A 13274-nucleotide genomic window follows, 5' to 3' on the forward strand; every position below is an offset into this window, starting at 1 on the left:
ATCTACTTTGTGTCCTTCCCTGATCATAGGCTAGAACTGCTGAAGGTAATTGGTTAATAAATAGTTTGTCAGTCAGAGGCAGGTGAAGTTCTGAAGCAGTTTATCTGAGGAGTGGGGGTAGAGAAGCTGTGGAGGTGTCTCCTTTCTCCACCCACCTCATTGCCAGGTGGCCACACCATCCAAACCCTGGTAGATCTGTGCAGCTACTGACACAGGCCGTGGAAAATGGGACTCTTCAGAAGGCTCTCGCCTCTTTTGACTGTGCTCATTTAGTGGACTCACAAAGCTAATTGGGATTATTGGCAAAATAACCTGTGTCTTTCTGCCCTTCATAAATTTCCGCTGCTCCTGTCCAGGTTATGCTGAATGGCTTCAAGCATTACCTGGACTGAATATGTATTTGCTTAGTGGGAAGGATTCTGGAATTCTTTGTAACTAGATCTCTGTGAGGTGAGGATTCCTGTGGCTGCTCATGTTTTGCTTTAAATTAAAAGTACACAGTGAAGATGAAATTTGGCAGCTGCTGGTTTCGAACAGGCAGGTGCAGAGGCAATTACATGGGAACAGCAAGTTCTGCATGGCTGAGAGAAGGAGCTGGACCCTGCTCTGCCCTGCTGCCTTCAGGTAGTTTGCTGTTTGTCTTCATTCCCACTGGTAGGATTGAACAGTGTTTTCACTGTGCGTGAATTTTAAATTAATTGTTAGTGACCCTTATGAGTCCCTGGAGGGAAGATTCTGTTTGAGTCAGATCTAGTTTTTAAGATGCATCAGGTGGTTTATTGTTTCTTTGAGGCTTTTTTTTCCCCCCAAAGTAAAGCTTAGAGGACTAATACATTGTTAGAACTGTGGTAAGGAGTAAATGGTGGTCTTAGATGGATCAAGAGTGACTGGGTAGCTGATTGTTTTGTGCTGTGTATGCTCTGCCTGGCAGCTTGGATGAGTGTGTGTGTGTGTGGGCTCCCATGTTCCAGCATGATGGGATTGTCCTTTTAGTGCAATGGGTGTGAGAGTGGAAGTTGATGAGTCTGATGTTTTGATTCCTAATTCTCAGTGATATTTGCATTTGCTGCCCAAGATACAGCATAACATCTTGAGGGGGGGAGGCAGGCATGCTTTCCTTCCCTGTCCTGGTTTGTCATCTTCCCTTTCCTTTGACCTTCTTGCCTTCTAGCCCTTGAACCAGTGACCTTGAAGTGGCCACTTTGGAGGAGTGGTCACCCCGCAGGGCTTTTCCATCCCCATGGGCCTCCTCAGCGGCTGCAGGAGATGCCCCTCAGGGCTGCTCAAGTGACTCAGATGGGAAAGAAAGAAATTTCACATCACTTTGATATAAAAGGCTTAGGAAAACACGAAATGGATCGGGCTGCCTCCTTCCAAAGCCTGTGTTCTCAGAAAGGAGTGGACTGCAGCATCTTACGCATCATAAATATTGGAGTAGTGGAGTAAATATCAGTAATCTTATTACAGGGAGTGGAAATTCTCTTTAATATATTATCTGTGAGGATGCAAGAGGCCCACAGACCTTCTCTCAGTTTAAGTCTGTTTTTCATGTTTACATTTTTGCATTTCAATCATATGCATATTAAAAAAAAAAAAGTAGTTTGGATTGCCAGATGGGTTTTTTCATGAGGCCTGTTACACATTTTTCTGTGTATTTGATTTGAATACATAGGTGTCTGTGTTTGTGGGGTAGGGTGTTGTTTGTTTTTAGTTTTTTCCTGTTTATATTGCATTGATTTGTTGTTAAATTCAGCTTCTGTGCCATGCCAAAAGCGTGCCTTTGGGAATGTTCCTGGGCTGCTTGTTGTGCTTTTCTTTTTCCATCCTTGTATATAACTCTTCTTGCAAGTTACTTAAAAAAATGAACACTTGCAAAGGCATTTTTTTAATTTATCCCAAACCTTTTGCCCCTTAAAGAGAGATTTGAAACAAAACAAAAAAACCCCAAAACAAAACAAAAACAAACCCCAAAACAAAACAAAAAAAACACAACAAAAACCTCTTGAGCATCTTTCCTGTTGCCTGATGTGATTTTTCTTTGAGATCAGCTCAGTTAAGGTCCCACGTGAATCTGTTACCTCTCACAGGGATGTATTTTCCAGGGATGGTCCAGGTTAGGATAAAAAGGCACCTCAGAAGCTGCACTGCAGAGGATGCACCAGAAATGGGTTCTTTGCTCTGAGAGTTTATCCTGAGAAAGTTGGCAGAGCAGAGCCAGGTTGGTGGTTTATCTGATGGAGAAATGAAAGATGTGAACATTTGTCATGTCCACTCTGACATCACTTGCTGAGCAATTAAGAGAAAGAAATCTAATTTTTTTTGCCATCAGTTTAGCTCTCGGAATTCCCTGATGGCTTATTGTACAAAAGGCTGAAAAATAAGAGCAATAATCCGATTTTTGTCTGTTTCTAGTGTTTTATGTTTTCCATTAAAGCCTTGCTGCTGTGCTGCACTGACTTTTTGAACTGCAGAATCAAAAAATACTCCTCCCTTTGTTTTTGGTGAAGGCTGACTCTGAGAAGGATAAATATTATTGATTGAGGCATTTAATACACTAATGAAAGCCACAATTATTGACTATGTAATTAATATACTGTCTAAAAGTAAAGTTTGACAGCGCATATAGAAAAGCAATATTGACTTGAGCTTCTTTGGCAAGTAGCCTTGCTGGTTTTTATTTATAGACACTGAAACACGTTCTTCAAGTAATGATTCAATCCCACTTTGTGCTTGCCACAAGTTAGAAGGCTGCCCTTCTTCTTGCTGACTGTAAGGCTTTCATATGAGCTGTGGGGAACAGAAATTTTCAGCATTGAGCTTTGCTGCCTCTTGCATTAGGTTTTGGGGCTGAAGCATCTGCATATGTGGTGCTGTTTCTTTTCAGCTCAGAAACCAGAGTTTTCCAAGGAGCTTTCTGCTTTTTGTAAGCAAGTTTGCAGATTATTTTGACTTGCTTTTGGTTCTGCTAACCTTGGTGAGCAGTGAAATCTTGGGGAATCCAAGACATGTCTTGGTAGACCTGGGGAGGTTCCATCAGACCAAGAATTTCCTATCAGCATAGCTGCATTTTTATTTTCAAAGCAAATGCTCTGGTTTAGGCTCAGAGGGGTATGTGATTTTGTTCTAAGGTGAAGTGGCCTTTTCTAAGCCTGGCAGCAGGATTTAGTCTTCTCCCTGAACTGACAGATACCTGCAGCCTGGTGTGTGTGTTCCTGCCGTGCTCCAGTGGTGCTGTATCCACACGGTCTTGGCTGACCCCAGGGTGGTAACTCACATGTCTCCCTTGGCCTTGCTCCTCTTCCCCAGCTGGTTCTTCTGCAGCCCAGCCTTGTGTTCTTTCCTGCTGCTTCAGTTGCCAGGAATTGCATTTAAATTGCCAGGAAGCTGAAGCTGCATTTATAAATGGCTGTAAGTTGTTCATGTGCCCTGTGAAATGTTAAACTTCTTAGCACCAGGTGAAGTTATTTACATCCAACTCAGAAGCTGATAATGAAGGTTTTTTTAGATTTCAAGTGATTTAAAAAAAACTTCCAAATCCCAAGTGTATCAGCTATGTGGTAATTGGAGCTTGTGCTGTCATTAAAAGTGACAGCTTTCTCCAATAACATTCTTAGTGCTTGTAAAATGCAGCTAACATAACCTATATTTAACTTGTATTAGCTAGAATTTCCTTTCTCTGCTTGCTTACTTTCAGAGCTTTGGTGCGTGCTGGGGTCCTGCTCTGTTCCTGAACCATGAATTATTTTACCTGGTTGGAAGAATAGGAGGCTTTTAACCAGGGTTGGGAAGATGGGTATGACTGTGGTTTTCCCCAGAGAAGTTTTTTTTCAGCCAGCAAGTAGAAGCCATTCTTTGGGCAGAAATAAACCCTGACCACTCACAGGTGTAGTAAGACAGTCCAACTTTGCCGAAGGTTGGGAGAAAGCTCCTATTCCTTAACTCTGCTGAACAGCTCTTTTTTTTCCCCTTCTTCTTTTTTTGCCTCTTTCCTTTTTTCCCTCTGCGGTCAGTTAAAAACATTTGCATGTTGAATCGTTAAGGCTCTGTCCCATAATTGAGATGCTGGGTAACAATCTGCTCCCCTCCTCCGCCTGGAAGTGTTCCATGCAGAGCCCACTAATTAAACAGAAGATGGTTTGTCATGTATAACTGCCTCTTCTGAATGTAACAAACTCATTTCAAGAGATGCCAACACCATCTTTATAGCTGTTTTAATAATCTTCTCCTGAATCAGAGAGGGCTCTAACCTCGTATTTCACTTCACCAGCTGTTTATTTTGCTGTTTGGTTTTTTCCCCTTGCACTGAGAATGTGTAGACTTTTTTTTTTGTGTGTGTATGTGTATGTGGAAATCCTCATTAGAGTAACTGAGTTGAAGCCTGTGAAATACTCAGTTAGGCTGAGGCTTTAAGCATCACTATTTACAGTGGGAGCACGTGCGGGCTTTCAGCTCCGAGCCCTGTCAATCACCTGCCTCTCACGCTGGGAGGGAGCCCAGAAAGCTCCGTTGCCGGCCCCGTTTGCTGGGGAAGGAAGGTGTTTAGGCAGTTTCCAAAGCTCACATCTATTTTGCAGACAGATGTTCATGCCACAGCCACCCTCGGCACACGCCTGTAATAGAAACCATTAGCTCCCCGCTCCCCAGCGCGGAGGAGAGCTGCAGTGTGTTCCTAATGCATGAAGTGTGGTCTGGCTAGGACACAAATAGTGTAGCAGATTACCAGGTGAAATTGGCTTTTACCTCTCCCCCATCCTTCTCAGACACTTTCCTGCCAAACTTCAGCTTTTAAGTCGGCGCTCAAAGAAATTCTCTCTGTGTAAAAGGCCTCTTGCTGCCTTTTAAATTGGCTAATGTTTGGCAGAAAATCCGAATAGCGGGTACAGTTATTTAGTGCCTTCATTACTTACTGCCTGGAGACTTTCTCTGATATCAGTTGCTCCTGTTTATTCAGTGTGCCAGTGTCTGCCTCTCTCCTGCGTCTCTTTTGGATAAGGGAGGACCTGTAGGAACTCAGGGTGGCATGGCACAGACTCATGTCCCAGGACAGCCCTTTTTCTTTGGACAACTCCCATCCCCTGTGCTGAGAACCAAGACCCTCCCTTGCCGTAACAGCTTCCTGCCTGGTAGCACTGGTTAGATGAGGAGCAGGTTCTCCAACCAGCCATGCTGTTAACATCCAGCTGGGATGTGAAAATCACTTCTAGGTTTGTATCTCTAAATACTGCGAGTATGATGCCACCATCTTCAAAAAGGGAAGGAACAGCAAGCCGACTCCTGTCAGTTTGTTAGAGCATATTTATAACTCAAATGCTAATTCCTGCTCTTGACTCATAATAGCTTCTGGATTCTGAATCTTTAAATTCCGGATCTCATGTTTTGAGGTTAATCCATTCAGATAGATTGGGAAGCAGAATTTATAATTTGGAGAAGTAATGTCAGTCCTTCTTTGCTTCAGTCAGTCATTCCATGTTGGCCACAGGTCCCACCAGCATTCCAATATTTGACCCTTCCTTATAGACTAGTCAAATCCAACATGTTCATTTTATTTGACTTGATCTTTTAGTTGCCTTTGTACCTTGTCCTGTAAGCTTAAGAGTCATGGTAGCTGGTTGTCAGCATACTTGCCTGATTCTGATTTAACTCATTCAGCTTATTGTGAGCCTTAACCTATTTTCCATGCTGTCTCCAAGTGTTCTGCTTCTGCAAAGAGATTAATAATTCAAAAAATATATCTTAGTTTTCAGACCTCGTCCATGCAGCAGTACAGACTTAGAGGAGTAGAAGAAAGATGTGGCATATAATATCCCACCTATCAATGGACCTGGTCTTTAGCAGCAGCCCTTAAGCCAGCCCTTGCAGCTGGAGCCTGTATCACCAAGGCTCCTCCTGATGATAAAGCTCCAGGAGCTGCCTTCACCTCGTGGAAAGCTTTGCTTGACTTGTTCTCATTATACTTTGGCCTTGTCTCGGATTTTGGGGAGAGCAGGGTTCTTGCTAAGTGAGATTTAAGAAAAAGGTGACTCTTTTTTCCTTTTTATGAAAAAGAGTAACTATTTTGATTTAGCATTTTAATTATTTAGAAAGAAATACAAAATGACAAAGAAATGAAGATGGATTTCTTTGTGAAACTTTAAAACTTAGTTTCTGATGGGATTTTTGTCCCAGTTAACCAAGTTAGTGAAAGATCACAGCATTGTAATGATCCTGCTAGTGTCATTTCCTGTAATTAATGGGATGTCATCTGGTGTTAATGACTGGTCCAGTCCCCAAGCAACACCCTATTCCCGTGCTTTATCTCCTCTTCTTTGAGCATTTTGAGGACACTGGGTATCTCAGAGCAGAGCTGTGCCACGTCCCCTCTCCCAGCTCAGGTTTCTCATTGAATTTGCCAAGCCTAAGGTGGATGATTTAGCATTCCTCCTCAAGGGATGCTCCTGAAAATAAACTTTAGACTCTGCTTACACACTGCAGTTTATTGTGGTGGGTGCTAAGTGCTTACAGAGGGGGCATTCCTCCCGACTGCAGCTTGCAGAGCACAGTGTGCCAGCTGTGTGTGACTGCTCCCATAAATCCCCCTTCCAGGAGTTCTTGGCTGTGCACTTTATAAGTAGGCTTGTAGCAAACACCTTGCAATACATATTCATTATTTCAGCTTTGCTTAATGCGTAAGGCTTGGGGGGGAGAAGGAAGTGGCTTCTCTCACCAATTTATGTTCCCTGAGCTAATCCACCTCCCCTGCTTGGCACCGTTAACTTTTAGTTGCAGTATTTTGTATCTCACAGAAGCAAGTTTTAATTGCTTTACAGAAGTCCCTTTCTGCCAATAGTTCATTAGACTTCATGAATGCTCCAACTGAAGAATAGTCTCTCTGGATTAGCATCGTCTTCCAACACACCCTTCTTGTTGGATTGCTGTCAGATGAATTGATAAAAGAGTATTTCTGGATGGAGCCAAAAAGTACTGAGGGTGAGATATAACAATCTACCAGCTTCCAGACAAATGAGCAAAAACCAGGGAAAGCCATAATTCTGCATTCAGGACGTCTCAGGCATGGCAGGAGCTTTGGAAGGCCTAGATTAAAAGGGAACTATTTGTCTTCTGGAAATAGGAAGAAGGGATTTGGTGCCAGTCAGAAGCAAAGCCTACCTGAATCAGGCAGGAAACTAAATTCACTGCAACAGTTCCTCTTGGAGCTGAGAGCAGCCACAGTGCCTGATCAATAGGCACAATCCAGAGGTGTGGGCAGAAAAATCTCTAATATGCCCACAATAATTAATTCTGAATTATCAAGTGTGTATTTGAAACCCTTAAATGTTCATGGTAGGATTTAGTGAACAGTTTTGTGCAGCAAAGTGTTGCCTGGGCTCTTCCTCTCCATAAAGCTGTTCCTGACCCCGATTTGCATCCATGGAGAAAGTGAGTTCTGTGCTGCTGCTAAAGCTGAAGGTGATCCAGCAGTGCAGCCACTGGAATAACCCTTGGAAATGGGGTTTATGCTATAAACCTTGTTTCAGCTATCTCTGAGAGCTGTTCATCCTGGGAGATAAGTCATCATGTGCCTGTCTAAGGTCTGCATGAAATCTCCTTTGTTTATAGTGCATTTTCTAATGGCTCAAGCAGCAGAGTAAAATTTAAATAAGTAATTATTGTGCAGAAGGCACACGCTAAATGGAATGATTTCCCTGCCTGCTCTGCCCTATTGGCTGCACTCTGAGCACAGGGCAACTCCCTGGGTGGTCAGGTGGGATCAAACAGGCAGGTTTTGGCAGCTCGTGCACCTTTGCTTGAGGAGCTCGATTGATGCTCAACATCTGCCTAAACAAATCAGCTACATCACTGAAACAATCCAAAGAAAGCAGGGGCTTACAGTTTGGGGATTTCTTGGTTGGATTTTTATTTTGGCTTGGTTTTTGGGAGGGGTTTTTTGGCTGGTTGTTGTTGGGGTTTTTTTGAAATAGAGAAAGGCAAGAAGTGCAGAACCTGGGATTAGATTTTTATCCAAATAACTTGATGTCCCCCCACAAACTGGCCCTTTGGAAAGCCACCAGCACTTTTTCTGGAGCCAGCAGGTGGAGCTTGAAGAATAGCATCAATATCCAACCCCATTTGTGCTAGAGCCCATTGAGTGTGAACTAACTGTGCTGAAATCCTGATTGAATAAAAATTGTTCATTATGCAAACTGTCTGGTTCAGAACACTGAGGCAGCCCCCAGGCACAGACCCCAAGTAGCTGCTTTCTCTTTCCCCAGATTAAAACATATGAACTGCTTTGATGTAATCTTATAACAAAGCCTAATGGACATTTTATATCCTCTGAAGTTGACTGTCATTCCTCATTGCTCTGCTTCCTCTGGCCTATTAATGCTCCAACCCAGAGAGTGGATTGGGCTCTTTTTACTCGGAAATATGGTACATTTCCCAACCATGTTTAAGTTTTTTATTTATGTTTAAGTACTGTTAGATTACATTACCGTATGTTTAATCCCTTGTTTTTTCCATAGCTATTTATCATTTTAATGGAATGCTGCAGAATATTATATTGTGCAATGTGTTTAAATTGATAAATTGTATTAGAAAAATATTGGATAGGATTTTTAATGGTAAGTGGGGCTTTAGTAGATATATTTTCTCATTAGTAGACTAACTGCATACAGACTGCATGAGGTTGGAATGTTAAGGATTTTGGGATAAGCTATATTTGTGACTTATTTGACTAATTAAGGCACAACTTTATCACAAAGTTTTTCCCAGACTTTGCTGAGCAGGATGAAGGAGGAAAACTTACCCCAGTACAGTTACTCTACAACATCAGTTGCCATAACAACTTCATGCAATACTATATTTTCACTTGAAATTCCTTTTAAGACTCAGTTGCTGTAATAATTTGTTTCAGCTGCTAAAAGGCATGTTTCTCTTTGTGGTGGTTTCAAGGCTCTCATTACAGTAACAAAAAAGTGGTTGTGTTAATATAGACTCTTTTCATTTCAACATATGCAAAAGTTCAATAGACTCCAAAAATAGAATTAAAGGGTGGAGGTGATGAATCTGCTATAAAATCTCTTCCAGTCTTTAGGAAAGAGGAATGGGTTGAGCTAGTGAAGGTGAACTTTATTAACAACCTTATGGAGAGATGCTGCAGTTACTGTGTACCTGTAATTATTGCACCCAATGGAAATCTGAAAATGCAACTTCATGTTGTGTATCCCCCTGTGTTACTTCACACCCAGGCCCCTAAGCCTCTGTGAGAGATGGAGAGTGTGTTTGCTTTCCAAAAGAGTGGAGAAATCAGCCAGCCACCCTTCTAGTGATGCTGTTGCTGTTTGGGTGAAATTGGTCCCAAAGTCTTTATTCAGGAGAACAGAAAAATGGAGCTTCATCTCCTCCTAATCTATCTGCTGCTTTAATTCATTAAATAATCACCTCACACCAAATGTATATTGTCTAGGTTTTGGCCACAGGCATACTGGAAATGTAAAAACAATTTTCAGGCAGCCTGGAGCATCATCTGATTTCTGATTCCGATGTTAATTTAGTGGAAGGCAAGGAGTACATGATAAGAAAGTTGCTCACTTTTATTTTTAACCCTTTCCCATAGCTTTGGTGACTGTTTTCTCCTCCAGGAACACGCTGTGCTGGAGCTGCCCCTGCCCATTGAGCCAGCCTTGTGCTGGTATAAATCCCCCATCTGGCTTCTGGCATCTCACAGTTCAGCCAGCAATTCCTCAAACAAGTTCTTGTTCTAGTTCAGCATATGGACTCTGCTTTTACTGGTGCCAGGCAAATAACGAAGTTTTAAAGCTACTTCGTTAATTGAGCCAGTCAAGATGCAGCTTTTTAAATTCATGTCCAGGGTTCTTGTGTCCACGGAGCAAGAGGAGATGTCCCAGTGGATTTCCCAGTGGAAGTCCCAAGGGACAGTGGGGAGGCAGGAGGGAGCTCTGCTGCCCCCAGAGCTGTCCATGTGCAGGCTCGACTGGAGAGCTGAGCTCTGTTTTAATTTTGGTGCTATTCAAGTGCCAAATGATTGTGGCTTTTCTAATAAAGCCCTTTTGGAGTGGGGCTGGGCTGTTCAAGGTGAAGAAACTGCTTTTCTTCCACAACAAACCCAGTGCATTTGCTTTGTGGAGTTGGGGGAATGCAGACAGCCCAGGCCCACCTTTATCACTTGTCTCCAGGGTACAGAGAGGGTGCACCCTCACTGCAGGAAGGAGAAAACACCAAACCTCTTAGAATCTGTGTAGAGCCCTCCCCTCCATGTCTTTGACGTGATTCTGACTCTGATCTGCCATGTTACACTCTCGAGCTGGATCATAGTCTCCTGGTACACTTTTGACTCTGCTTTTTCCTGCATTGTGATCTTCTTGTTCTGCCCTTTTCTAATCCTGACTCTGTGCTGAATGGAAGGAGTTAAAATGGTTGTATTTTGCATCCCTTCTCTCTGTCCGGTTCCAACCACGACCCTTGGACTTTTAATAACAGTGGAGATAATGGACATTTAATGCAGCCCCCTGCCTGCAGCAAAATCTTCATCAAGGTTTTCCTGCCGCCTCCCTCAGGCAGCTCATCTCACTGCTTAATTGTCTTTATGCTTTCTCACAGCTTCACATTTTAACTGTATTTCCCTAAACTGCAACTGTGGTTGAGTTGTGTGGCTCAGGAGAGTGACCCCTTTACAACTTGGTGTCTGTCAGCCCTGGCTGTGAAATTTGGGCTGGGCAAATTATTTTGGGTGAGTAGAGATGATAGAAAAGGGCATGTCTCACCATGAAAGATGAATCATTCCTTTGCCTTTTACTCCTTGTTGTAGTAACATTATTCCTGAGGAATTTTTTGCTATTTATGTGATTGTCAGATGTGATTCCATCAGAATTACAAAGGAATTCAGCACGAATTAGTGGCCACTTAACGTTACAGAAAGCTGCGATGTAAATGTACTCCATGATCTCATCTACAACTCACTCCTTAGCGGATGCTTCAAGGTAGATTTTTTTCTAAAGTGGTCATAAATTGCAACCAGTCATTGGACTCCCTCCAGTCCTAGAGCAATTACTGGGCCAGTTCAGCTGAAGGGTTTGATCAGGTGTTTTACTAGCAGGATTTTATTTCACTAAATGAACATCTCCTAAAGAACCAGGAATGTAATATTTACACGTTAAAGTGCTGCTGTAATGGCACTGCATTTAACTTCACTAGGAGACCAGGAATCCTGTGGTAAAATGCCTGATAACTGCTGCATTTACCAGGGGAATGAATTTATAGCATTTGAATTCCTCCGGCAGAACAAAGGGCTGTGTTATGAAAGGACCCTCTTCTCCCTAACAAAAGCTTTGAGCCAAGTCCTGTTTCCTGCTCTAGGAGCTGGCGTGATGTTGCTTTACATCATTGCAGTTGTTGCCTTGCCCGACTGCCTGGAAATATTTTGGGTATGTAAAAAGACAGGGAGTATCATCCTTCTGGTTTACCCTCCACAGGTTGTGTATGACTTAATTGCATTTGGAAAATCTGGGAGAGATTCTCCTCAGGAAGCGGCTGCTACCTGTGAGCTTGGCCTGTGGAGAGGAAATGCAGGTGGGATTCAAACCCACCTGCTTCAGCCTGGAGTACCCACCCTCCATGTGAGCCTGGGATGCAGCACAGAGGCCTCCAAAGGCTGTTCTTCCTCCATGGACCATCCTGTCCCATCTTTCCATGGCTGGGGGCAGAGATGAGCATCCAACACCATGCTGTCTTTACTCCTGGCTTGTATCACCCCTTCTGTATAAATAATTTATATTTAATGATGCAGGTTCCTTTCCTATGTATTTTCATCCATCAGTATTAATAGTAGCTAATAATTGCTTTTACTATTAGATCGTGTGTTGCAAATACACTAAATGCAGTGTGTGTCCCACGTGTGCAGGTTTGGGTGCTAATGCCTGGATCCTGCCTCTTAACATGCAGCATAATTGCCTACTTGCACTGTGCTGCCTGGCATGCTATTTTTTGGGATAATTGCTTCCAAAGTCTTCGCATTTTAATGTAGTTGGCATGACATGGTCTAGCTAAAAATTGTTCTAACAAACCCTAGGTCCTATCCCAGAAGAAATCATAGCAGAGCTTCCTGGGAATGCAGGAAGTTTTTCCTCTTCTTTCTCCCTTTTCCCTCCTCTCTCTTTCCTTCTCTCTTCCTTGCAGATCACTGTGCTGGGATTCCTGGGTTGCAGAATCCCCTTGGATCAACCCTGCTGTCACTGCTGCCTGCATCCATGGGTGGCTGGGAGATGAGTCGGTGACAACCTGGTCACCAGTAAAAAATCTTTTTAATTATTTAAGTGGTGGTAAACGCCTGCTCTTATTGGCATGGGCATAGGCTGCAGCTTCACTAATTTTCCTCTTTAATCTCTCCTGGAGTTGCTGAGTGCCTGCTCTCCTTGGTGTTGTGTTTCCCTAAAGAAAGCTGCTTTGAAGAAGTCAGCTCCCTGCTCAGGATGCTGATGTGAACGAGTCCCTCAGCAAACAAGTTTCAGGCTTTTACACTAAAAGCACTTGAGGGTTATTTGTGAGTGTAATGTCAAGACAGCCTAATGGGAGATATGTGCCCCACTCAGGTTTAAACCATGCAGCACTGTAAGCTTCCCAGGTGTGGTGTTAGTGCTGATTCTGTCTTTTTCCTCACTTTCCATTTGGGAGACAGAACAAAGCAGAATTCTGCTTTGCCTTTCACGAGGAGATTGCCTCCTCTCCTGACAACCCCAAAAGAATCATTCCCCCTGCTCTTTGTGGGACCTTTAGCTTCTCCCTCTCAGGCCAGTAATGCAGAGCCTGCTGCTTTGCAAAAGGAATGCTTTGTGCATGGATGTGTTCACTCCATCAGCAGCTGACTCTGGGTACAAGGAAGTCATGCACCCTGGACTGTGCTGCTGCAGAAGAGTTAATCACCCTCCCTTTCCCACTCTTTGGGGCAGAGCAGAACATATGTGCTGTTGCTTCTTAATTCTTCTATGGAGCATTAGGACTAATAAAAACCTTTCAGGATTTCTGATGTGAGAAGCAGCTGCTCTCGCATACTAAGAAACAAAGACTGATTAAAATAAAAAGCCCCACGTACTTCAAGTAACAGCAATGGTGAAAGAGCTTGTGACCCCCTCCTGTGGCAGATGACACTCTTCTTTGCTTGACTAATTGCATGGGGCTGCATACCTGGGTGGTTCCGAGTGACTGGAGCAGCAGTGTACCCTTTAAATAACGGAACATTGAAGTGTCATTGCTTTCATGTTTGTCTACTTGCTTCTAAT

Source organism: Pithys albifrons, chromosome 21 (genome assembly GCF_047495875.1).
Source record: "Pithys albifrons albifrons isolate INPA30051 chromosome 21, PitAlb_v1, whole genome shotgun sequence".
In the NCBI taxonomy this organism is placed as follows: Eukaryota; Metazoa; Chordata; class Aves; order Passeriformes; family Thamnophilidae; genus Pithys; species Pithys albifrons.